This window comes from Rhinatrema bivittatum, chromosome 3, assembly GCF_901001135.1.
Source record: "Rhinatrema bivittatum chromosome 3, aRhiBiv1.1, whole genome shotgun sequence".
Taxonomy (NCBI): domain Eukaryota; kingdom Metazoa; phylum Chordata; class Amphibia; order Gymnophiona; family Rhinatrematidae; genus Rhinatrema; species Rhinatrema bivittatum.
Genome location: NC_042617.1, coordinates 380,482,104 through 380,508,603, shown reverse-complemented (window position 1 = coordinate 380,508,603; position 26,500 = coordinate 380,482,104).

The following is a 26,500-nucleotide window of genomic DNA, read 5'->3' as shown; positions in this document are numbered from 1 at the left end:
CGCTCACTCTGCCAGGAGGGCGGGGTTCGCAATCTGTTCTGCTTTTCTCCTGAAAGGGGGAGGAGTAGCAATCTGACATGATCTGTTAGATGCTCCTGTAAGGAAAGGAGGTAGCAATCTGTTATGAATCAACTCTCTCAGGGAAGAGGAATTGGCAATCTGTACAATAATATTCTTCTGAGATGAGCTAACAATAGGTATATTGTACTTCGCTACTGAGATAGCAATCTATCATGCCTCCGCTACAGAGTAGCACTCTGTTATATATAAGCTGCTGGCAAGTCCCAAAGAAAAAGGAGTTAGCTATCTATATAATACTTCCATGAGTGGTATTAGTGGTCAGTAGTGGTTGGTTCCCACAGAGTGACAGTAATGTAAGGAATGACCACTTGGAGGAAATGGTGAATCCCTGGGCCGATGGCAGATGACAGCGCCCCCAGGAGGAGATCCTGAGAGGAACCACCGGCTAGGCTAGAATATGAAATAACACAAATAGTTGTTTATTAGACTGGAAGCTGGACCACCAGTGGTGGCAGTAGTGAGTCGATGTGTTCGGCAAGGCTGAAGTCCTTCTGATACTGGAATATAATCTCTGGGTTGCTAAGCTGTAGAGAGAGACTAGAAGTTGTGAATAGACAGGGTATACTGGATACAAGATGGTACACTCACAATAGTAGATGTCTGAAATGGTCTCTCTGCCATAGAGAGTCTTCAGTACATTCAGGAACAGGAGCCGTAGGCGAGCACTGATTCCTATGAACAGTCTATAATAAGAACTCACAATAGCTGTATATGAAATGGCTTCTAGAGTAGAAGAGAGTCTGTAAAAGATTCTAGGAACATGGGCCCTCATGGAGCGAGTACCAGTTCCTATCTGTATATAATCTTGCCAATGTAACTCATGATCTCCGTACCTACGATAACATCTTGGACAGAAGGGAGTCTTCAGAGCTATAGGAATGTAGGCCCTTGTAGAGCGAGTACCGATTCCTATGTACAATAGAACTCACTGTGTTCACGTCCGCGATCGCTTCCAGGCAATGAGGAGTCTTCTGAGTATTCAGGGACATAGGCCCTCGAGGAGCGAGTACCGGATCCTGTCTTGGCAATCTGAAATCAAGAAGAGAGAGAGGAGCCCCTGTGGAGCAGGGACTCCTGGTAAGTTTGAAAAGGCCGAGCAGTGGAGGATTCCCCTGGCTGACTCGGATCGTTTTTGCAAGTAGCGTGGACTGCCGAAGCAAGTCCTGTTGGAGTTCCTTGCTCACTCGTTAGAGGTTAGCAAACAAAGACCTTTTAAAGTGAAAATGGATGACGTCTGTACAGGGGACGCCCCCGAGGTTCGCGCCCTTGCTGGTACAAAGTCTGGAGCGCGCGCGCCCTTACATCATCAGGAACATGGAGGATCTGTAGTGTCAAGCCAGCCCGGGGACACCGGGACCAAGAGGCAGGGAGAAGCCGCGGCTGCATCTGTCCATCAGAGCTGAAGGGAGTCACTTCCAAGGTAGAGAGGGTGGAGCGAGGGTCGAGAAGAGGCACGAACGCAACACTATCTCATGCCTCTATCACTCTTTCTGTAAAGAAATATTTTCTAATGTCACTCCTGAGTCTACCCTCCATTTTTCCATTTTCTTTCCAATGAAATATGTTTGCTTCTTGTGTGTCTTAGGTATTTGAAAGTATCTAACAAGCCCTCTCTTCCTAACATGAGTATAAGAACATACATATTTACATCCTTTAATATTAACTCATTGGATTTCTGCTGAAGGCTACACATTCTATCTTTACTCTGTTTATAAGATAACAGATGAAAGTAATTAAAGTTTCAAAACATTTAATATTTTTATCAAAAAATAATTCTTTCATATTCACCTTTCTATACAAATTTTAATATATCTGTTAAAATCTATCATATTCTATATATAACATATATAAAATGCAGAACAATATATATAATTGTTTTACATAACATCTATATCCAAATCCCACAAACATTTCATGTATCCAGTCGCACACACACACACCACATACTACCCCATAATGTTGCACGTCCTGTCCGCGCTCGGCCCGCACCAAAAGTTCCTGGTGGTCCAGCGGGGGTCCGGGAGTGACCTCCTGCACTCGGACCGTCGGCTGGCAGTAATCAAAATGGCACCGATAGCCTTTGCCCATACTATGTCACAGGGGCTACCGGTGCCATTAGTCAGCCCCTGTCACATGGTAGGAGCACAAGATGGCACCGATGGCCATGTGACAGGGGCTGACCAATGGCACTGGTAGCCCCTGTGACATAGTAGGTCAAAGGCTATCGGCGCCATTTTGATCGAGGCAGGCCAGACAGCACGTAGGGAGAAATCCCTTGCGGGACCCCACTGGACCACACGGGATGTTAGTAAGTCTTGGGGAGGGATCAGGATGGTGGGGGGGGGGGGATTGTATTACAGTGAATTTTAATGCTTGGGGTGGTTTTTTATTTTAAAAAAATTAAATGTGCCCCTCCCCCCGTACAAACCCAAAAAACTAATTTTCCTCGTAGTTCGGGGAAAATCAGTATCGGGGTTCGGGGCCCCCAACCCCCGACGAATTAGGCAATTTCGTTGAAATTGCCTAATTCGTGATAAATGAATGCACATCTCTAATTTTCACTGCAACCCTCCTTGTTCCTGAAGAAAACCATGAAGGTGACTTTCATCCTTTCCTGCTTAGAAGGAAAGGCTCTAGCATGGGCTTCTCTGTTATGGAACGCTAAGATCCCATGCTCTCCCAGTTATCAGAGTTTGTCACTGTTTTCAGGCAGACCTTCGGAGACCCGGGACGCCAAGCAGTAGCCAGCCATAATCTTCTCCACTTTCGTCAAGTGCTGAAAACCCTCTCTGAGAACACGATGGAATTCAGACCCTGGCTACTGAACACGGGTGGAAAGAGGATTGTCTGCAAGCCATCTTCCTAGATAGTCTCTCCAGCACTCTCAAAGATAAACTCACTATCCATGAGTCTCCCACATCTCTAGAGGACCTGATCTCCTTCACTGGGAAGATCGACCATCGACTCCATCAATGGCGCCTAGAAGTAAAGGCCTCTCGATCTCCTACTCCACATCCAACATGTGTCAAAGGTCCTCCATCTAAGACTTCATTGGCACCACCACCTCCTGCTGAAGAACCCATGCAGGTTAACCATGGGTGACTGTCTCCGACTGAACGTCTTCGTCGGAGGCAAGAAGGTCTTTGCCTTTACTGTGGTACCTCCGTACATCTTCGGTAGTCCTGCCCGGTTCGACCAGGAAACTGCAGTGCCTGAGCCCAGCAGGGGTCCTGAGGTTGGACACTACTGTCACCGGTCCCCAACTTCTACTTCCAGTCTCCCTTGGCATTGAGTCTCACTCCTTTGCTCCCACTGCCCTTGTCAACACAGGGGCAAGTGGCAGCTTCATCATGGATAACATCGTCAAGCTCCTGAACATCCCTCTACAGCCTCTAGAGGTGAGCCTCTTCATTGTGTTCATCCAAGAGGAACACCTTCCAGGGCTCATCACCCACCGAACGGTGGCCATCCGCCTTACCATGGGCACTCTCCATGAGGAGGAGATGTTCTTCTATGTGTTGAAACATTCTACACACTTTGTCATCCTGGGGCTGCCTTGGCTCCAGGTCCACAGACCTCAATTCGATTGGTATTCCCTGCAGTTGGTGCAGTGGGGTTCCAAATGCCAGAAGACCTGTCTATGACAGATATCCCCAGTGGTAACCATCTTAAAGTCAACCACCCTTACCGGGTTGCCAACCCAGTACGCCAAATTTGAGGACATCTTCTCAAAGCAGAAGGCAGGCACATTACCTCCCTTGCACATACTGAATTGCCCTATAGAGCTTCTGCCGGGCATGATGCCTCCTAAGGGCAGAACCTATCCATTGTCTCATCCAGAAACCCTCGCCATGTCCGAGTATATTAAAGAAAACCTAGAAAAAGGGTTCATTAGACCCTCCGACTCTCGCAGGAGCGAGTTTTTTCTTTGTTAAGAAAAAGGATGGAGGATTAAGCCCTTGTATTGATTATAGAGGGCTTAATGCCATAACCCAAAAAGACCAGTACCCATTGCCCCTCATCAGTGAGCTGTTTGACTACCTCCAAGGGGCTCGGATCTTTACCAAGTTGGATCTGAGGGGTGCGTACAATCTTGTGTGGATCCAACCGGAAGATATTTGGAAAACCACATTCAACACTGGGGATGGTCACTACGAGTACATTGTGATACCCTTTGGCCTATGTAATGTTCCCGCTGTCTTTCAACGTCTCATGAACGAAATTCTCCGAGACCTCTTATACTCCTTTGTAGTCATATACCTGGACGACATCCTGATTTTCTCTAAAGATCTAGAATCACATTGTGATCATGTCAAGACCATACTTCAATGCCTAAGAGAGAACCACCTCTACGCCAAATTGGAAAAATGCATCTTTGAGCAAAACCGCATGCCCTTCCTAGGGTATATCATCTCCGATCTAGGATTCTTTATGGACCCAGAAAAACTTCAAGGCATCCGAGACTGCCTCAGCCAGTTGTCCTCCGTGCTTTTAATGCTTCCTTGGTTTTACGAACTATTATAGACGCTTTATTGCTAATTATTCTACCCTAGCCGCTCTGCTCACCGCCATGACAAAGAAAGGGGCTAATACCTGTATGTGGACTCCCAAAGCACAAGCCACCTTTAAAATGCTAAAAGAGGCATTCTGCTCTGGCCCTTGCCTGCAACACCCAGACCCGAGACACCCCTTCGTCGTAGAAGTAGACGCATCTGCTATTGGAGCTGGGGAATTATTAAGCCAATTTTCTCCCAAGGGTACACTGATACCATATTCATTCTATTCGCATAAATTCTTGCCTACAGAACAGAACTATTCAGTCAGAGATCGGGAACTCCTAGTGGTCAAGTTGGCCCTCCAAGAATGATGTCCCTGGTTGGAAGGGGCCCAACACAAATTTACTATTTTCACCGATCATAAAAATCTCGAACACCTAAAATAAGCACAACTCCTGAATCCAAGGCAAGCCCGATGGGTGCTGTTCTTCGAGCGATTCAATTTCGAACTGCGCTACCGGCCAGCCTCAAAATACCTCCACACAGATGCGCTCTCCAGATCTTTTGAACCAGAAGACATTCCCGATGTTCCAAGACATATTATTGACCTTGCCTGTGTATCTCTTGCAGTGACCACTACGGTCCCTGCCAGAAAATCAGTTGTTCCACGTAGATTATGTGAGCGGGTTCTTAAGTGGGCCCATGATTCTAAGTTGGCAGGACATCCGGGCCAAGCAAGAACCCTCGAGATGTTGTGGAGATTTTACTGGTGGCCCAGTATTGTGCAAGACTCCTGCAACTGCGTAGATTCATGCCCCATCTGTGCCCAACAGATACCCCATACAGGGCGACCATGGGGTCTCCTCCAACCGCTTCCAGCTCCCACTGAACCTTGGTCAAGTATATTGATGAATTTCATCATGGACCTACCACCGTCACAGAACAATACCGTGATCTGGGTCATCATTGACCCTTTTTCTAAAATGAGTCACTTCATTCCCCTGCAAGGCCTTCCATCGGCCCCAGAATTGGCCAAATTGTTTCTAAGGCATGTCTTTCGCCTCCATGGTCTTCCCAAAGAGATCATATCAGATCGAGGACCACAGTTTGCTGCAAGGTACTGGCACTCCTTATGTAAAAAATTCAACATCACCTTGAATCTCACGTCGGCCTATCACCCCCAGGCCAACGGCCAAGCAGAAAGAACCAATCGGATCCTGAAGACCTTCCTCCGCTGATATGCGAATGACCAACAGGATCTTGCTCCGGGCAGAGTTGTTGCATAATACCCATGTCACTGCTGCCACCGATGTATCACCATTTTCTGTGATGTTTGGTCGACAACCATGGTTACCGCTGCCAGTACCCCTCACTGTTCCATCACCAGCCACTCAATTCATGGCTCACACCATTCATCAGGTGTTGAATCAGGTCAAAGAATGCCTCAATCAGGCCGCAGAATGTTCCAAGCGTACATCAGATGCTCACAGACGTCCCTCTCCACTCTTCCATCCTGGCCAGAAGGTGTGGCTGAGCACCCGACACATAAGGCTGCGATTCCCCTCACATCGTCTGGCACCTAAGTTCATTGGTCCTTTTCTAGTACTCCGGAGAGTGGAAGCAATGTCCTACCAATTACAACTGACACATGCCATGGGTATTCACAACACGTTCCACGTGTCCCTGCTGAAGCCGCTAATCTGATCCTGGCCCTCTTGCAAAGAACCCGCGCCACCTCGGATCTCCACAGAACCAGATTCCTCTCTCCAGGTAAGAGAAGTCCTCAACGTCCGTCGGTGTCGAGGCAGATAGGAATACCTCTTATCCTGGGAGGGTTACGGGGCCGAGAATTCATGGGAACCTTCCCACAATATTCTAGACATAGAACTCTTCAGAACATTCCACAGGGCTCATCCTGAAAAACCTCGTCCACATAGAGGGAGTCCTAGAAGGGGGGAGTACTTTTGTGCGCCACATCCGCGCTCGGCCCACACACGGGCCTGCTCACCTCTCCAATTCCTCTGCAGGTCACGGGTCGGCCTCTCCAGCAGCAGCCGCAAGCTCCTCTAGGCCTTGGCGTCCCGCGGCAGCGGTCGCCAGGCCTTCCTTAGCACACCAGGCCTCACGGAGGGGCTCAGCGTCCTCCATGGTGTTGGCCCCACCCCTAGGCACCCATTCCCTTATAGGGCCAGGAGCGGGTCCAAGCTTCGCGGCACGCCCTGATTGAACGCAGTACAAGAGGAAGTGCCTGCCTGCACTTCCTTGCCTTGGCAATCGGGTCGACACTGTGTGTGTACTAGTTTGCCTCCGTGTCTCATCGCTTGTTCCAGTCTTGTTCCAGTCCGGTTCCAGCATCCCTCTGTTTCAGCGTCCTTCTATTCCTGCGTTCCCCCAGGTAGTGCCTCTTGGACTGACTCTCTGGTACTGACCTATGCCTGCTCTTGACCATGCTGATCGCTGCCCGGATACTGACCTCTGCCTGCTCTTGACCATGCTGATTGCTGTCCGGATACTGACCTCTGCCTGCCTCCTTGACCTGCCTCCTTGATCTCTGGAACCTGACCCCTGCTTTGTCTGACTACTCTCAGACTGATCCTTGGAACTTGACCCCTGCTTTGGCTGACTACTCTCGGACTGATCTTTGGAACTTGACCTCTGCAATTAATGACCACGCTTCCAGGATTCTGGCCCTAATCCTAGCCTTGTCATCACAGACACTGTACTGGCCTTCCTTGATTCCTCAGGCCTCCAGTCTAGACATTGACCATGCACCCTTGATCCTGGTGGGCACACCTTTGAACTTCCTTTCTAGGAGACCCTGTGAGGCCCACCTAAGTCCAAGCGGCCCGGGTCCCCAAGGGCTCCACCTGGGGGGACCGCAGGCTTCCAGTGGTGAAGCTCCAGCTAGCCTCTGTCTCCTCCTGTGCTCCACCTCCTGGTGGCAGGTGCTTCCTGGGTCTGACCAGGGAGCTGCCCTACACTGCTCCAGAACAAGGGTCCAACTCCAAGCGCAACACATAATTATAATATCCCAGTATATAAAATCAGTATACAAAATCTGTAAACATAAATGGTGTTAAAATAAATCACAAAATGATCAGAAACATGAATTATGAATATCAGTGTTCTCATAAACCTGTCCCACAGGTTTTCCTCTAAACAATATGATTGGATCTTCTACTGTTCAGTCCTATATGCCATCAGTCTTCCACTCTAATTCAGGTCAAACCCCCCTGGACTTCATTAGGGGAAAACACTTCAATCAAGTACTGTTGTTTCAGCAAAATCAATATCGTCAGGCAATTATTAAACCAGGTAATCTCAAAGCAATTTTCAATAACAAACATTCACAGCATTTTCCTTGATACTCTCCCGATGCTTTGCATCTCAGCACCACAAATCAATCCTGATATAAACTACCTGCCATCTGCCATCTACTAACTCTAACATAGTTGCTGTGCTGCATCAGCAATGTTTATGGACCCAATACTTTAGATGATTTTTCCCCAATGAAATATGCAAAGGCATTGCCATTGTCTCTTATCTACTGGTTATGCCTTTTCCTATACATCCTAATATTATTCTGGCTTTGATTACCATCTTGTCTCACTGTTCCACTATCTTCAAAACATCAGATATGATCACCCTAAGGTCTCTCATTTGATTGGAGCAGATTTCAAATTACACCATTTGATTTCTATACTTCAAATGCATGAAAACACTTTTCTGCATCGAATCTTGACTGCCAATCACTCAATCACTTCTCAAGCTTTTTCAAGACTCTTCTTACGTTTTCCCCTCCCTCATGGGAGTTCTCTCTACTGCAAATCTTAGTATCATTTGCAAACAGACAAATCTTCCCTACTAACACTTCTGAAATGTCATCCATAAAAATGTTGAAAGAAACTGATGCCAGAGTCAATCCCTGATGTACTCCATCAACAACTTATCGTTCCTCACAGTGAATTCCATTTACAACTAATCTGTGCTGTCTGTGTTGCTCCATATCAAAAAGAATGTGACAGAACTTGAGAAGGTACAGAGAAGAACAATCAGAAGAGTGAGAGGATTCAGGCATCTCTTAAATAAAGGCTAAAATATATATAAGGCTTTTTAGATTGGAACAAAGAAAATTGGAGAAGAGGCATTATATAGGTCGAGAAGATCATCAATGGAAAAGAACATAACACAAGCAAGCAGTTGTTTACACTGTCCAAAAATACTAGGACCAAAGGATAGGCAATGAAACTGTATGTCAGCAGTTTCAAGATAAACCCAAGAAAGTATTTCTTTACTCAGTGTGCAGTTAAACTGTGGAATCTACTACTAATAAATATAATCACAGCAAGTTACATAGCAGGATTCAAGAGGGATCTGGATGCTTTCCTGGAAGACAAGAACATAAATGTATATTAGAGATTGGGTAGAGGTCAAGAAGTTTCACATTTTTAAAAATCTATTGGGACAGCTTAAATGAAATCTGGCTTTTATCTGGTGAATCTGCGTCAAAGGTTGGAATTATGATGCTGATCCAGATGGACCATTAGTCTAACTCAGCTTGGTCATTCTTATGTTTACTCATCCAGTTTATAATCTATTCAATTCCCTTAGGTTCACTTCTAGGCTGCTCAATTAATTTATGAGGCACCCATGTGGTATAGTGGAACCAGTCCAGTGTGAAAGATACTGCAGATTGACTCACTTAAGAAACAGGTGGCAGAATTGACAGAGGAGGTAATGGCAGGTAGAAGCATCTATGACAATGAGAACTACATACATTAAATGTTTCTTTCATAAATGTAGTCTTTGTTGTCACACATGTTTCTACCTCTCATTACCTTCTCTTTCAGTTATGCTCAAAGCTGCAGGATCAGCAACCACAGTGTCTGGGAAATAAAAGCTAATGGTGGTTGGTGACTTTCGTCTGAAGGGCACAGAGACATCCATCTGCCAACCAGACACAATGTCCCAGGAGGTACGCTGTCTGCCAGATAGCAAGATCCAAGATATCATGAAGAGTTTGCTGAGAATCATTAAGCTTACTGACTATTATCTGATGCTGCTTATCCATATTGGCATGAATGATACTGCTATGTAGACCCTGAAACATATAAAAAATGACTTCATGGTTTTGGGAACAAAGTGAAGCAGATAAGTGCGCTGGTTGTTTATTTCTCAATTCTCCTAGTTGAGGGTAAAGACAAAGACAGAGAAACTTGCAATCTGGAGGTGAATAGATGGTGTCAATGAAAATGTTTTAGCTTCTTCGACCATGGGATGGTATTGCAAGTACTGCTAAGCAGAAATAGTGTCCTCCAGTTGAAGAAAGGGCAATGCATCTTCCTAAACAGACTGACAAACCTACTGAAGATAGCTTTAAGCTAGGATCACCAGGATGTATGAAAAAAACACTTTGATAAGTGGAAGCTCTCAGCTATGAACAGTTGCATACAAATGAGAAAAAAAGGGAACATCTGGAAACTATGTATATTAATGACATAAAATGAGAAATAAAGTCCCAGATCTAGAGGCTGACATGAACGTAGTAGAGATCAAGGGGACATGGTACATAGAAAACTATGACTGGGAAACAGTTAGGGATGTGCATTCGTATTGACCGCATATGTAAAACGCTACTCATATTTTTTTTTAACTTAAAAAAAGGATTCGACATATACGATCGGATTTCCCACATATCCAACATAGCTATGTTGGATATGTTGGAAATCGCGATTGTTGAGCCAAAATAAAAATTTAAACCCCCTCACCCTCCTTAATCCCCCCCCCAGACTTACCACAACTCCCTGGTGATCGAGCGAGGAGTGAGGACGCCATTTCTGCAATCCTTGGCGAGAAGCATGTGACGTCGCGCCACGTCGAGTGACGCGGCGCCACGTGATTCCCAGCGAGTTCGCGCCGGAAGGCTCGTTCGGCCCAAAAAGAACTTTTGGCCAGCTTGGGGGGACCTCCTGACCCCCCCAAGCTGGCCAAAAGTTCCTTTTGGGCCGAACAAGCCTTCCGGCGCGAACTCGCCGGGAATCACGTGGCGCCGCGTCACTCCGACGCGGCGTCACGTGATTCCCGGCGAATTCGCGCCGGAAGGCTCGTTCGGCCCAAAAAGAACTTTTGGCCAGCTTGGGGGGACCTCCTGACCCCCCCAAGCTGGCCAAAAGTTCCTTTTGGGCCGAACGAGCCTTCCGGCGCGAACTCGCCGGGTATCACGTGACGTCGGCGCCACGTGATTCCCGGCGAGTTCGCGCCGGAAGGCTCGTTCGGCCCAAAAAGAACTTTTGGCCAGCTTGGGGGGGCCTCCTGACCCCCCCAAGCTGGCCAAAAGTTCTTTTGGGCCGAACGAGCCTTCCGGCGCGAACTCGCCGGGAATCACATGACGCCGGCGTCACTCGACGTGCCGCCGACGTCACATGCTTCTCGCCAAGGATTGCAGAAATGACGTCCTCACTCCTCGCTCGATCACCAGGGAGTTGTGGTAAGTCTGGGGGGGGGGATTAAGGAGGGTGAGGGGGTTTAAATTTTTTTTTTTGCACATATGGACATATACCCAACTCATTTAATTTTTTTTATGTCCATATTGACCGCAAATGGGACCCCCTTTGGACATATGGACATATGGACATAAACTTTTGCTCTGCACATCTCTAGAAACAGTTATTCTGGGCTATAACCTATTCAGAAAAGAAAAGGTAGACAAAAGGAAACAGGATTGGCGCTATATTTAAAATAATATTAAGGCAACAGATCTTCAGGGCTTATTAGGTAAGGACTATGAGGCACTGTAGGTTAATCTGGAAAGGGGAAATGAAATATCCATTTATATTAGTGTGATATGTAGACCTAATAATGCAGAAGAAATGGATAGAGATTTAATAGAAGATATTCACAAAATTACAATGAAAGGAGAGATACTATTGCTAGGTGATTTCAATCTACTGACTGTTGACTGGGTCATCCTGGCAGCAGTATCTTCTAGAAGCAGGAAGATGCTGTTATGAATCGGCTCCTGTAGAAGGGAGGAGTTAGCATTCTGTTATGAATCAACTCCCTTGGAGGGAGGAGTTAACAATTTGTTACGAATCAGCTCCCGAGGTAGGAGGAGTTAGCAATCTGTTATGGTTCTCCGTGAGGAGATAGGAATCTGTTATGAGCGAGCTCCTGTGGAAGGAGGAGTAGCAATCTGATATGCTCAGCTCCTGTAGAGGGAGTAGTTAACAAACTGTTAAGGTATAGACTGCGGAGTAGCAATCTGTTATGAATCTGTTCCTAAAGACTCCTGATGGAGAAAGAGTAGCAATCTGTTACCAGCGGAGTGCTTGGAGAGAGCACCCAGCTGTAGAGGAATGTAGATAGGTGGATCCTTGGGCCGATGTCAGATGACTGCGACCCCAGGAGGATATCCTGAGAGGGACCACCGGCTAGGCTTGGGAATGGAGATAGACACAGATAGTACTTTTATTAGACGGGTTAGTAGTACCACCAGAGGTGGCAGTAGTGAGCTGATACGCCCGGCAGGGCTGAAGTCCCTCAGGTACTGGAACAGCGATCCCAGGGTTGCTGAGCTGTAGGGAAACAATAGATAGTGAGTAGACAGGGTAAGCTGTGTTCATAGCCAGAACTGGATGACAAAACTCACATAAGGTCTTAAGGAAGCTCAGTAGCTGGAAAGGGTTACTCGAGGAGCGAGTACCTGGTTCCAGGGAAAGCTCTGAGACAGCGATGGTAACTCACAAATGTCTATCTGCGATAGCTTCCAGGCAGTAGAAAATCTTCAGAGTGTTCAGGAACATGGGCCCTTGAGGAGCGAGTACCGGTTCCTATCTGCAAACTGAAATAAAGAAAAGAGAGCGAGGCCCCCGAGGAGCAGATACCCTTGGTAAGTCCAAGGAGGCAGAGTAGCTTGGAGTGAATTCTTGCTAACTCGATTCGTCAGCGAATACTGAGACCTTTTATATTAGAAGCAGATGACATCATCCAGGGGGACGCCCCTGAAGTTCACGCCCTTGCTGGTACATCAATTGGAGCGCGCACACCCTACGTCATCAGGCAACATGGCGGATCTGCAGCATTGTGCCGGTCCGGCGACACCAGATGGAGACGGCAAGAAGACACCGTGGCAGCTAACCGTCCATCAGACCCGGAAGGAGTTGCCACAGAGGTAAAGAGGGTGGAGTGAGGGCATCGAGCAGCGACGGACGCAACAGATGCTGACTTCTCTGAAGGTCAAACTGTTCTATCAACTGGTAATAAAACCCATTCAGGAGGGGCCAATTCTGTGTACCTAATGCTTAGCAATGAGAACAATGTTTCTCATATCACTTGGGATCCAGTGATCATTGGATGGTGTGGTTCACTATTATAACACGGGCAGTATTCATTCAAAAAGCAAGGGTTTTAAACTTCAGGAAAAATATATTTTTTTTACAATGCGTCATGGAGTCGTCAGCTGAATGCAAAGATCTCTTATGACCATCGGTTGTAGACGGCTGCGACCGATGCAACTCACTTCATATACTGCTCTACTCTCGGGTCCGGGCCTACTGGCAGTTGAGGCTGGCCACTACGGCCATCTTCCTCCAAGTTCCCAGGACTTCTCATGGCATCCAGGATGCCGCCACCACCCATGCCGACTTCGGGCCTTCCTAGGCGTGTGCACTTGCCACCAGCTTCTCCTTTGAAGACCCAAGGGCAGGAACCTCAGGGGCGTCCCCAGCTGATGACATCACCAGGCTTGGATTCTTAAGCACTGCCTTTGCCCCTTGCTAGCCGACTTGGCAATGAGTTCCTTTGCTACTGATACCTGCTCGTGGCTTCTCGGACCTGTGGTTCCTGTATCGGTTCTACCTGCCTCTGGAGTCTGTTTGGGTACCTGCTCTTCGGGGGCCCTGCTGCGCTCTTTGGTGAGACCTTGACTCCTGGCTTCACCCACTCCTTGCGCTAGCCCTGCGCTTCCCAGAGCTCCGGTCTACCAGCCTCCCTGCTTCTCCGGGTCGCACCTTGGAACCACTTCCTACTTGGAGACTGGACCCGTGCTTCCATGCTCCTCGGGGCAGTGCCTACATTCTACAACAAGACTGTACCTGCACCCTGCTCCTCAGGGCAGTATCTTCATTCTACAGCTATACCTGTGCTTCCCACTCCTTGGGTAGTGCCTACATTCATCACAAAGACTGTGCCTGCGCTGCCTTGCTCAGTTCCATTCCACTGACTCTACTCAGCACCCCCGCTCCTCGGGGTAGTGCCTCGGTTCTCTGCCCAAGATCCCAGCTTGTACAACCCTGCTTCCCGGGGTTGCTTCTGTCACTACTGCAGAGATGCTACTGGGCTTCCCCGCTCCACAGGTTAGCCTACTTCACCATGCAAGAGCCTCTCTTGCTGCGCAGCCCCGCCCATCGAGTGTCTCTCAGCTGCGGACCTCCAGAAGTTCTTGTCTCGCACTCCCCCTTCTTTGGGGCCTGCAGAATGCTTCTCTCTCTTGGAGAACCTTGCTCTGGTATGTGCCTCTCCAGTCTAGCAAGTATACTGTGGGTTTTCCTTGAACTGTGTCTCTCACCCCGCTCCTCAGGATCCCCCACAGTACTCCCTTCACTGCACCTACAATCATGTGGCTGTGACACAGGATGCTCCATTCCTCTATACTACTGAATCTCCTATCCAGCTGACCTTGCCTCCAAATGGTGGGGACCTGTGGGGCTCCTCCCCACAGGTGGTACCAACCCTCACTTCTGGCCAAGGGCCAACAAACCCATGAATCCTAACAAAATCTAAGGGAAGTAGAAGAGCAATGTGCAAAACTAACAGGAAATATTTAAAAGGAAACACACAGTGAAGACTGGAGGGTGGCTAATGTAACTCCAATATTTAAAAAGGGCTCCAAGGGTGATCCGGGAAACTACAGACCAGTTAGCCTGATTTCAGTGCCAGGAAAAATAGTGGAAAGTGTTCTAAAGATCAAAATCAAAGATCAAAATCCTGACTGCCTGCCTGCTGCCCTTACTTACCGAAGCTGACATCGCTCGTTCCTCAGAGGAGGGAGGCCTGCGCGATCGGCGCCCAGACCCATCGGGGTAAGGCCTGTTGAATTTTCCCTTTCCCCCGGCGGGCCTGATCGCCGACCTCACAGATTGAGCAGCGGCCCCGGCGCTAAGACCCGCCCACCAGCCCGATCCGGCCAATCAGACAGCAGCAGAGGGAAGTTTAAATCTCCTCTCCCTCCGGCGCCGCGTCTGACTGCCTGCCTGCTGCCCTTACTTACCGAAGCTGACATCGCTCGTTCCTCAGAGGAGGGAGGCCTGCGCGATCGGCGCCCAGACCCGTCGGGGTAAGGCCTGTTGAATTTTCCCTTCCCCCGGCGGGCCTGATCGCCGACCTCACAGATTGAGCAGCGGCCCCGGCGCTAAGACCCGCCCACCAGCCCGATCCGGCCAATCAGACAGCAGCAGAGGGAAGTTTAAATCTCCTCTCCCTCCGGCGCCGCGTCTGACTGCCTGCCTGCTGCCCTTACTTACCGAAGCTGACATCGCTCGTTCCTCAGAGGAGGGAGGCCTGCGCGATCGGCGCCCAGACCTGTCGGGGTAAGGCCTGTTGAATTTTCCCTTCCCCCCGGCGGGCCTGATCGCCGACCTCACAGATTGAGCAGCGGCCCCGGCGCTAAGACCCGCCCACCAGCCCGATCCGGCCAATCAGACAGCAGCAGAGGGAAGTTTAAATCTCCTCTCCCTCCGGCGCCACGTCTGACTGCCTGCCTGCTGCCCTTACTTACCGAAGCTGACATCGCTCGTTCCTCAGAGGAGGGAGGCCTGCGCGATCGGCGCCCAGACCCGTCGGGGTAAGGCCTGTTGAATTTTCCCTTCCCCCCGGCGGGCCTGATCGCCGACCTCACAGATTGAGCAGCGGCCCCGGCGCTAAGACCCGCCCACCAGCCCGATCCGGCCAATCAGACAGCAGCAGAGGGAAGTTTAAATCTCCTCTCCCTCCGGCGCCGCGTCTGACTGCCTGCCTGCTGCCCTTACTTACCGAAGCTGACATCGCTCGTTCCTCAGAGGAGGGAGGCCTGCGCGATCGGCGCCCAGACCCGTCGGGGTAAGGCCTGTTGAATTTTCCCTTCCCCCCGGCGGGCCTGATCGCTGACCTCACAGACTGAGCAGCGGCCCCGGCGCTAAGACCCGCCCACCAGCCCGATCCGGCCAATCAGACAGCAGCAGAGGGAAGTTTAAATCTCCTCTCCCTACGGCGCCGCGCGCCAGCGTCGCACGCCGAAGGAGCACGACAAAGGGGCCTGCCCCTTTGTTTCGCCCCTTCGTAAAGCCCCGAGGAAGCCCCGAGCCCTATCCAGGGAAGAATCTAAATCTATAACCTTAATAAATTAATAAATTGTTGCTGACTGCAAAGTTACTGGGCTAACAGATTCTGCTGTCTGAAATAAAGCCACCTTTCACCCATTCACACCAGCAGCCATTCCAACATTCATTCTAGCCTCCTCACCGTCAGTCAAGACTCTTCATCATCCACCCAGCTCTCATTCAGCCTCCCCCACATCCAGCAAGACTCTCCAACATGCTAGCCCAACATATTCCAATTAGATACCATCGATTACACCGCAGCATGCTTCCAGCTCTGACTCTGGTACTTCCAGTAAGAACTCCTAGATCTCTCATTCCAATCATGATCAATCCGCTGACTCAGTTCCTAGGATTATCTCTCCTCTCAGTGACACTAGTTAACTCTCAATCTCTGACAAAAAAGACTCACATCCTCAACGACTATCTCTTGGACTGTAACCCAGACTTCTGTGCTATCACAGAAACCTGGCTAAAAAACTCGGACATTGCCCTAATCAACCAATTACCCACCCACAAATATGACGTTTTTACAATTCACAGACAAAAAAAGAGAGGAGGCGGTCTGTTACTAGCCACCAAAAAAGAACTCAGACTAACTCCACATACAATTAAGTCAGAATCTAAAATTGAGCTAGGTCTATTCAAATCGAACCAGCTGCAAGTACTACTAGTCTATGCACCCCCAGGAGTATTAGACACAGATGCTTCCCCTCTTATAGAATCTGTGGTGAAACACGTCAACACTGACTCACCCACCATAATCATGGGAGATTTCAACATTCACTTTGAGGCTTCTTCCCACCCACCCAATTGTGACGCCCTCCTCACAGCCCTCAGTGCAATGGGATTCACTCAGATTGTAAACAAACCTACACACAAAGCAGGACACACCCTGGACCTTATTTTTATCAACTCTAATTTTTCTAACTCTACGGAACCTGTGTGTACTTCTATCCCCTGGTCAGATCACTTTCTGATAACTACCACCCTCACTACAAAAAAACAATCTCCCTCCCCACAGCACCTTTCCTCTTTTCAATTCAGGAAACCTTGTGCTTCTGAGACCCTCAGTGAACATCTCTCCAAGGAAATCTCGAACTTAGATCTATCCAACCCTAACACAGCAGTGCTATCATGGCACAAGATCACTGAAGAGGTAGCAAACAAACTCTGCCCATTAATCACAAAACTAAGCAACACGACAAAAAAAGGAAACCAACCTTGGTTTTCCAACGATCTCCAACGGATAAAACAAGAATTACGCCACAAAGAAAATAAATGGCGCAAAGCACCTTCCACCACTACACTATTGTCATACAAAGGAACACTACATTACTACAGGACTTCCATTCTAAAAGCAAAAAAAGAATACTTCGGTAAAAAAAATCCATGACATCCAATTTGATGCAAAAACCCTCTTTGCATATGTCTCTCAAATAGGGATGTGAATCGTGTCCTCGATCGTCTTAACGATCGATTTCGGCTGGGAGGGGGAGGGAATCGTATTGTTGCCGTTTGGGGGGGTAAAATATCGTGAAAAATCGTGAAAAATTCGTTAAAAAATCGAAAAATCGAAAAAACCGGCACATTAAAACCCCCTAAAAACCCACCCCCAACCCTTTAAATTAAATCCCCCACCCCCAAATAACTTAAATAACCTGCGGGTCCAGCGGCGGTCCGGAACGGCAGCGGTCCGGAACGGGCTCCTGCTCCTGCATCTTGTCGTCTTCGGCCGGCGCCATTTTCCAAAATGGCGCCGAAAAATGGCGGCGGCCATAGACGAAAAAGATTGGACGGCAGGAGGTCCTTCCGGACCCCCGCTGGACTTTTGGCAAGTCTCGTGGGGGTCAGGAGGCCCCCCACAAGCTGGCCAAAAGTTCCTGGAGGTCCAGCGGGGGTCAGGGAGCGATTTCCCGCCGCGAATCGTTTTCGTACGGAAAATGGCACCGGCCATACGCGTATGGCCGGCGCCATTTTCCGTACGGAAAATGGCGCCGGCAGGAGATCGACTGCAGGAGGTCGTTCAGCGAGGCGCCGGAACCCTCGCTGAACGACCTCCTGCAGTCGATCTCCTGCCGGCGCCATTTTCCGTACGGAAAATGGCGCCGGCCATACGCGTATGGCCGGCGCCATTTTCCGTACGAAAACGATTCGCGGCGGGAAATCGCTCCCTGACCCCCGCTGGACCTCCAGGAACTTTTGGCCAGCTTGTGGGGGGCCTCCTGACCCCCACGAGACTTGCCAAAAGTCCAGCGGGGGGCCGGAAGGACCTCCTGCCGTCCAATCTTTTTCGTCTATGGCCGCCGCCATTTTTCGGCGCCATTTTGGAAAATGGCGCCGGCCGAAGACGACAAGATGCAGGAGCAGGAGCCCGTTCCGGACCGCTGCCGTTCCGGACCGCCGCTGGACCCGCAGGTTATTTAAGTTATTTGGGGGGGGTTCGGGAGGGTGGGGGATTTAATTTAAAGGGTCGGGGGTGGGTTTTAGGGGGTTTTAGTGTGCCGGCTCACGATTCTAACGATTTATAACGATAAATCGTTAGAATCTGTATTGTATTGTGTTCCATAACGGTTTAAGACGATATTAAAATTATCGGACGATAATTTTAATCGTCCTAAAACGATTCACATCCCTACTCTCAAATAACAAAGTCTCTACCACCGTCGATACCTGACGAACAAGCTCAGTCCAAAGCAAATGAGCTAGCCCTTTTCTTTCAGCAGAAGATTTCAAACACACTTGCTCTCCTTCCTACCAAGACTGACTACAACACCTCATTCGATAACACCTACATTCTTAAGGGAGTCAAATTCGATAAATTCGAATTAATATCGACCAAAGAGATCGAATCCATTCTTAAAAGGCAGAAACCATCCAGCCACCCATCGGACAACATTCCTTCCAAGCTACTGCTACTTATTCCTAATATAATCTCTGGTCCCTTAACCAAAATCATAAACTGCTGCTTAACTCAAGGACTCTACCCAGATAATCTAAAAAACGCCTCCCTGAAACCACTCCTCAAGAAACATAACCTAGACCCTGGTGTGCTGGCAAATTTCCGCCCTATCTCTAATCTACCATTTCTAGCCAAAATCACAGAAAAATTGGTCAACATCCAGCTCTCGGATTATTTAGAAGATCACAACTTACTTTTCCCTTCCCAATATGGGTTTCGCAAATCTCGCAGCACAGAAACCCTACTCATATCTCTAACTGACCATATTCTTATGGGTCTAGACAAAGGACACTCCTTTCTCCTAATCCTTTTAGACATTTCAGCGGCTTTTGACACAGTCAACCACCCCATCCTCTTGAATCGCCTCTCAGACATAGGCATTTCAGGAACAGTCCACAATTGGTTCAAGTCGTTCCTCAGTAATAGAAGTTTTAAAGTCAAAATAAACAATAAAGAATCACCATCTACAAATTCTTCCCTTGGCGTACCACAAGGTTTATCCCTATCACCTACCTTTTTCAATATTTACCTCCTTCCCCTTTGCCAACTATTAACCAGTCTTAACCTTATTCACTACATTTATGCGGACGATGTCCAGATTTTGATTCCCATAACAGAATCTATTAACAAATCCATCGCACTCTGGAACAACAGCTTACAAGCCATCACTAATCTCCTCAACAGTCTAAACCTGGTCATCAATGCCTCTAAGACTGAACTCCTCCTCATTTCCTCCAACCAAGAAAACCCCTCGTCACAGATCCATCACAAACACCTTCTCACCCACACTCATGTGAGAGACCTTGGAGTAATTATAGACAACCGTCTTAACCTAAAGAATATGATCAAAACCACAACTAAAGAGTGCTTCTACAGACTTCAAGTGTTAAAAAGACTCAAACCTCTCCTATTTTTTCATGACTTTAGGACTGTTCTTCAATCCCTAATATTTGCCAAAATTGACTACTGCAGCTCTCTCCTCATTGGCCTTCCCAACTCAACAACCAAGCCCTTACAGATGATACAAAACGCTGCAGCGAGAATTTTAACAAGCACCAACCAGAGAGACCACATTACGCCCGTCCTCCGTAATTTACACTGGTTACCAGTCAGTCACAGGGCTCTGCACAAAGCTCTATCTCTAATTCACAAATCAATTCATAGCTTCCTCCATCTTGACCTCGAATTCCCACTCAAACTCCACACTTCCAACAGACCAATGAGAGAAACCTACAAAGGAGCACTACAACCCCCACCTTCTAAAGCTACACGACTCATCTCTACCAGAGACCGAGCTTTTTCCACAGCAGGGCAAGCCATCTGGAACAACCTACCTGCAGAACTCAGAATGGAACCGTGCCTACCAACATTTAAAAAAAAACTCAAAACTTGGCTCTTCTTACAAGCCTTCCCTGATCCTTCAAACTTTCACTAGACAACTACAAATACTCAGCATTGAATTTGGAACTTCGCCCCTTCAATATTCTCATCAGTTACTAGTCTCCTAGTATTTTAATTTAATACATTCTTAAGGTTTCTCTTTTTCCAGCTGAATTCAGCTTCCTAGTTCATGGTCCTTGTTATTATGTAACTTTCTTACTTTTCTGCTTTACCTCCACTAATTATAAAAAGTTGTTCCTTTGTTATGTTATGTTACACTGATCTACCCCTGTTTGATGTAAACTGACCTGATATGGTATTTAACCTTGAAGGTCGGTATAGAAAAATGTTAAATAAATAAATAAATAAATAAAATCACAAAACCTATAGAAAGACATGGTTTAATGGAACAAAGCTAGCATGGCTTTACCCAAGGCAAGTCTTGCCTCACAAATCTGCTTCAGTTTTTTGAAGAAGTTGATAAACATGTAGATAAAGGTTAACCAGTAGATGTAGTATATTTGGATTTTCAGAAGGCATTTGACAAACTTCCTCATGAGAGGTTTCAAGAAAAAGTAAAAAGTCATGGCATAGGTGGCGATGTTCTTTCGTGGATTACAAACTGGCTAAAAGACAGGAAAAATAGAGTAAGATTAAATGGAAATTTTCTCAGTGGAGGGACTGGGCAGTGGAGGGCCCCAGGGATCTGTACTGGGACCCGTGTTTTTCAATATATTTATAAATGATCTGGAAAGGAATTTGACGCGTGAGGTAATCAAATTTGCAGATGATACAAAATTATTCAGAGTACTTAAATCACAAGCAGATTGTGATAAATTGCACGAAGACCTTGTGAGACTGGAAAATTGGGCATCCAAATGGCAGATGAAATTTAATGTGGATAAGTGCAGGGTGTTGCATATAGGAAAAATAACCCATGCTATAGTTATACAATGTTAGGTTCCATATTAGGAGCTACCACCGATGAAAGAGATATAGGTGTCATAGTGGATAACACATTGAAATCGTCAGTTCAGTGTTCTGCAGCAGTCAAAAAAGCCAACAGAATGTTGGGAATTATTAGGAAGGGAATGGTGAATAAAACGGAAAATGTCATAATGCTTCTATATCGCTCCATGGTGAGACTGCACCTTGAATTCTATGTACAATTCTGATCACTGCATCTCATAAAAGATATAGTTACGATGGAGAAGGTACAGAGAAGGGCGATCAAAATGATAAAGAGGATGGAACTGCTCCCCTATGAGGAAAGACTCAAGAGGTTAGGACTGTTCAGGTTGGAGAAGAAACGGCTGAGGGGGGACATGATAGACGTGTTTAAAATCATAAGACGTCTAGAATGGGTAAATGTGAATTGGTTATTTACTCTTTCAGATAACAGAATGACTATGGGGCACTCCATGAAGTTAGCATGTGGCACATTTAAAAATAATCGGAGAAAGTTATTTTTCACTGAACGCACAATTAAACTCTGGAATTTGTTGCCAGAGGATGTGGTTAGTGCAGTTAGTATAGCTGTGTTTAAAAAAGGATTGGATAAGTTCATGGAGGAGAAGTCCATTACCTGTTATTAATTAAGTTGACTTAGAAAATAGCCACTGCTATTACTAGCAACAGTAGCTTGGGATAGACTTAGTTTTTGGGTACTTGCCAGGTTCTTATGGCCTGGATTGGCCACTGTTGGAAACAGGATGCTGGGCTTGATGGACCCTTGGTCTGTCTCAGTATGGCATGTTCTTATGTTCTTTAATTTCTTAAGTAAGTAAAGATAAGAGGAAAAAAGAGGCTACTATCATTTTCAAAAGAAGTAGCTGGAAAGAAAAGGGATAAAAGTTTAGCATTCAAAAACTAAAAGATTTCACTGCGACAATATCTGGAAAAGCTAAGAGATGCTGGGAAAGTAGTCAGGAAAGCAAAGATGATAATGGAAGAAAAAATTGCAAATATTGTAAAAGGGAGTAGAGGAGATAAGTTAGTGAAAGGAGAAATTATAAAAGTGATATTTTGAAATTGAGAGATAAAGGGAGAGGAATATGTAGAGGTTGATGAAAAAAAAAAGCAGAAATGCATAGCAAACATTTCTGCTCAGTGTTTGCAGAGGAAGAGCCAGGAGTAAGACCACAGAAAACGGACACAAATGGGATTGGAGGCAAGGTAAATCTCAAACTATTTTCAGAGGATTGTGATCATGAAGATATAGGTAAACCAAAAGTAGATAGAGCTATGGAGCCAGATGGGATTCATCCAAGTGTTTTAAGGAAATTAGATAAATTCTGCAGCTCCACTGGCTGACGTTTGGATGTGGTCCTTCTTCACAAAAGTGGAAATAAGGAGGAGGCAGGGAACTACAGGCTGGTTAAAATGTCCTCTGTAGTGAGTAAATTAATGAAATCCCTGCTACAACAGAAGATAACGCAGTGTCTGGAATCCAAAGGATTCCAGGATCTCAGGCAGCATGGCTTTAGCTGGGATAGGTCTTGACAGACAAATCTGATCTATTTCTTTGATTGGGCAATCAATGAGGTGGCTCAGGGGAGAGCTTCAGAGGTAGTGTACTTGGATTTCAGTAAGGCCTTTCTCACAGTTCAGAACAGGTGATATGTAAATAAACTGAGTGACCTTTCTATAGGTCCTAATGTGACTGACTGAGTTAGAAAGTGATTGAGTAGGAAGTGACAAAGTGTAGTGGTAAATGGAGTTCACTTAAAAGGTGAATTTTAAAAGTCTAGCACGAACATCAATTAGGGGGTGCACACAAAAATCGGGATTACACATACCCACCCTATTTTCAAAACTAGGAGATGCGCATGCATCTCAGTCTGAGTGTACATCTTACTGAATTTCAGAAAGGGGCAGGGTGTGGAAGAGGTCCAGGCAGGGCATAGACATTAGGATTGGGCCAGAAGATGTGTGCATTTCTACCTATGTGTGTGGGTGCACACCCAGGTCCTCTGCTGAATACATTTACTTCTGCTATAGAGGAAGTGTAAGTCAGAAAAAAAATCCAGATGCTTCGGAGGGGTTTGAAGAGTCTGAGGTAACTGGGGAGAGTGCAGGCTATTAAACCAGGGAAGTTTGGAGGCCCTAGTTCAGAACTGGGTGAACTGGTGGACAAACTGGTGAAACTGGCAATGGCATGGACACGTGACCCTTCTAAAATTCCCTGACTTATGCGTAAGAGATGACATTTACACACCTAGGTGCATGCCTACTGTTTGTTAAAACATGCATGCATTGCATATAAGTGTGCAAGTTATAAAATTGCTGCATCCATGGGTGCACACTAGTGCACATGCACCAATGTGCACCATTGCTTCAATTTGAAAACTACCATCTTAGAGGATTCGCATGATACTAGTGATGTTCCACATGGTTTGGTCTTTATACTGGTTCTCTTCAACATTGTCATATGTGATCTTGCAGAAGGGTTGTTGGGAAAGGTTTGTATTTTTGCAGATGAGACCAAATCTGCAACAGTAACCAGGGAAGACCAAATCTGCAACAGTAACCAGGGAAGACCAAATCTGCAACAAGTAGATAACCAGGGAAGGTGTGGAAAATATGAGGAGGAAATCTAATGAAGCTTGAGGAATTGTCTAGAGTCTGGCAGATAAGATTTAATGCTAAAAATGTAGAGTCATGCATTTGGACTACAAAAATTCAAGGAAGTAGTACAGTCCAATCCAAAGGGTGACTTTTAATATGCATGAAATAAGAGCAGGGTCTGGATTTGATAATCTCAAAAGTGGCCAAATGGATACGGTGACTGTGATGGTGTAGTTTTCTGAAAGTATGAATCCAAAATCAGAAATGGGCTGGATGTAGATGAGATGGGCTTGAACAAGAGCCAAAACAGGATATGTTCTGCCTGTACCAGCCAGTGCCACCTTCCCCTAGGGTTGAGCCTTCAGGTGCCAGTAGCCAGCAGGACTTGGTCACAGCAGGAACAGGAAACATATGAAGAGAAGGAAGAACACATACCTGGAACATGAAGGCACCCATAGGATCAGGGCTGGAGGCTGCAGGAACTAGGAACAGGAAGTAATTGTAGAAATAAAGGTTATTAATTCAGAGTTCAAAATTTCTGTAATGGATTTCCTTTTATAATTGTAAAATGTATAAATAAAAAATAAATAAAAAAAAAGGTTATATTGCCCCTGTGTGTCCCTGATGAGACCTTATTTGGAATACTTTGATCAGTCCTGGAGACTGTACCTTCAAAATATAAACAGGATAGAGTCGTTCCAGAGGGTGACTACTAAAATGGTCAGTGGTCTAAAGTCTAAAGCACATGTGGACAGACTTAAATATCTAAGCATGTATTCCCTAGAGGAAAGGTGGGATGGTGGAGATAGGATAGAGGCATTCAAATTTGTCTATGGTATCATTGCTTTGGCAAGTCTTGTGGGGGTCAGGAGGGTCCCCCAAGACTTGACAAAAGCCCCTGGTGGTCCAGCGGGGGTCCGGGAGCGATCTCCTGCACTCGGGCCATCGGCTGCCAGTAATCAAAATGGCACCGATAGCCTTTGCCCTTACTATGTCACAGGGGCTACCGGTGCCATTGGTCAGCCTCAGTCACATGGTAGGAGCACAAGATGGCGCGGGCCATCCAGTGCTCCTACCATGTGACAGGGTCCGGCCAATGGCACGGATACCCTGTCACATGGTAAGGGCAAAGGGCCATCGGCGTCATTTTGATTAGTGGCAGCCGACGGCCCGGGAGCGGGAGATCACTCCAGGGACCCCCACTGGACCACCAGGTACCTGTAAAAAGGGTGAGGGAAGCTAAGGTATTAGTTTTAAAGGGTCGGGGTGGGTTTTTTGTTTATCGGCTCGGGCGCAGCCGATAAACAAAACCGCGATCGGGCCCGATGAAAAAACCACACATGTGAATCAGAACCAGAATCCGAACCGATTCCGGTTCCGATTCACATCTCTAGTAGAATCAAGACTGCAACCTTCAAAATCCTGGAGACCTTCTTATTAAGGGTCATATGCTAGAATCACAAGATAAATCCAGGTCCCCCTGCACTTTCAATGTAACATTTTAAAAATTTATACTGCTAATTGCCTCATGTCTTCTCAATAGGAAGAAGAATATAAAGGACGAAAAGCATTTGCATGATTTATTTTGCATTGCAATGGATCATCTTTAGCTCTTTTCACTTTTCTGTTGGAAGAAATTTGTTAAAGTAATTGGTCTGTATTGAATAAAATATATAGTGTTCAGGCTTGAACCTTTTCTCACTGAAATAGATGGTAAACATTTCGTTAAATTAAGCAGCAATGTAAGTGGAAACTTTGAGGCTAGGAATTGAAAAAACACATCAAACATGCATTGTTGGGTTCCACAATTTAAAAGACATCCTTTGGGTTTTATGAAAAAAAAAATTGGTTACATTTTGCATCATGTTTGCTATTACTTTAAAACTTCTCTTTAAATTCTAATGCAGCAAAAAGGGATATGAAATATGCTCTAATATTATTTTGTTTCAAAATGCTTTCTTCAAATCCAAAAATATGAGGTGCTTATTTTCTATGGAAGAAGCATGCAGTCCTTCACTATTTCCAAAAAGAGGAATGCACACCAATATTTTTAGTGATATTTGTTTTCAAGCTGTCCATAAATGACTATAAAATAATGTACTGTAGAACAGAATGGAAATGCCTTTATTTAATTTAGCATTGTACTTCCGAGTTATGAAATTGAGAAGTGGAGTCATGTATTAATAATGTAAGCCAGTAGCTTATCAATTTTTTCTTTTTTCTTGCCTAGTTAGAGTAAATAAAATTACAAATGAGATAGTCCCTGTGCACTTTCCTTTTGAAAAAGATATAGCTAACTTTCCCTGGAAGAATCAGGATGCTATCATGTCTTAGGGGCATACATAGCATGACAGCCTGCCGAAGCCATTTTGACTAGAGTGTAGAGGTGGGAAGGGGGAAAATTTTGTTTTGTTTTTTATTTATTTTTGTATTTTGTTTCCCCAATAATAATGGAGGCTCAGAGTAACCAATGCAGAGAAGACCAGGCCTTATGAAGTGAGAAAGCCCCATTCTCCTATTCAGCCCTGTGATCTAGCATTTCCATCCCTCTGATGCCCTTCTCCTACCAATGCTCATATCTCGTAGTACATGTAGAGTGTGAACAACAGTATAATAGTATTTAAAAAAGTCATAAGAACATGCCATACTGGGTCAGACCAAGG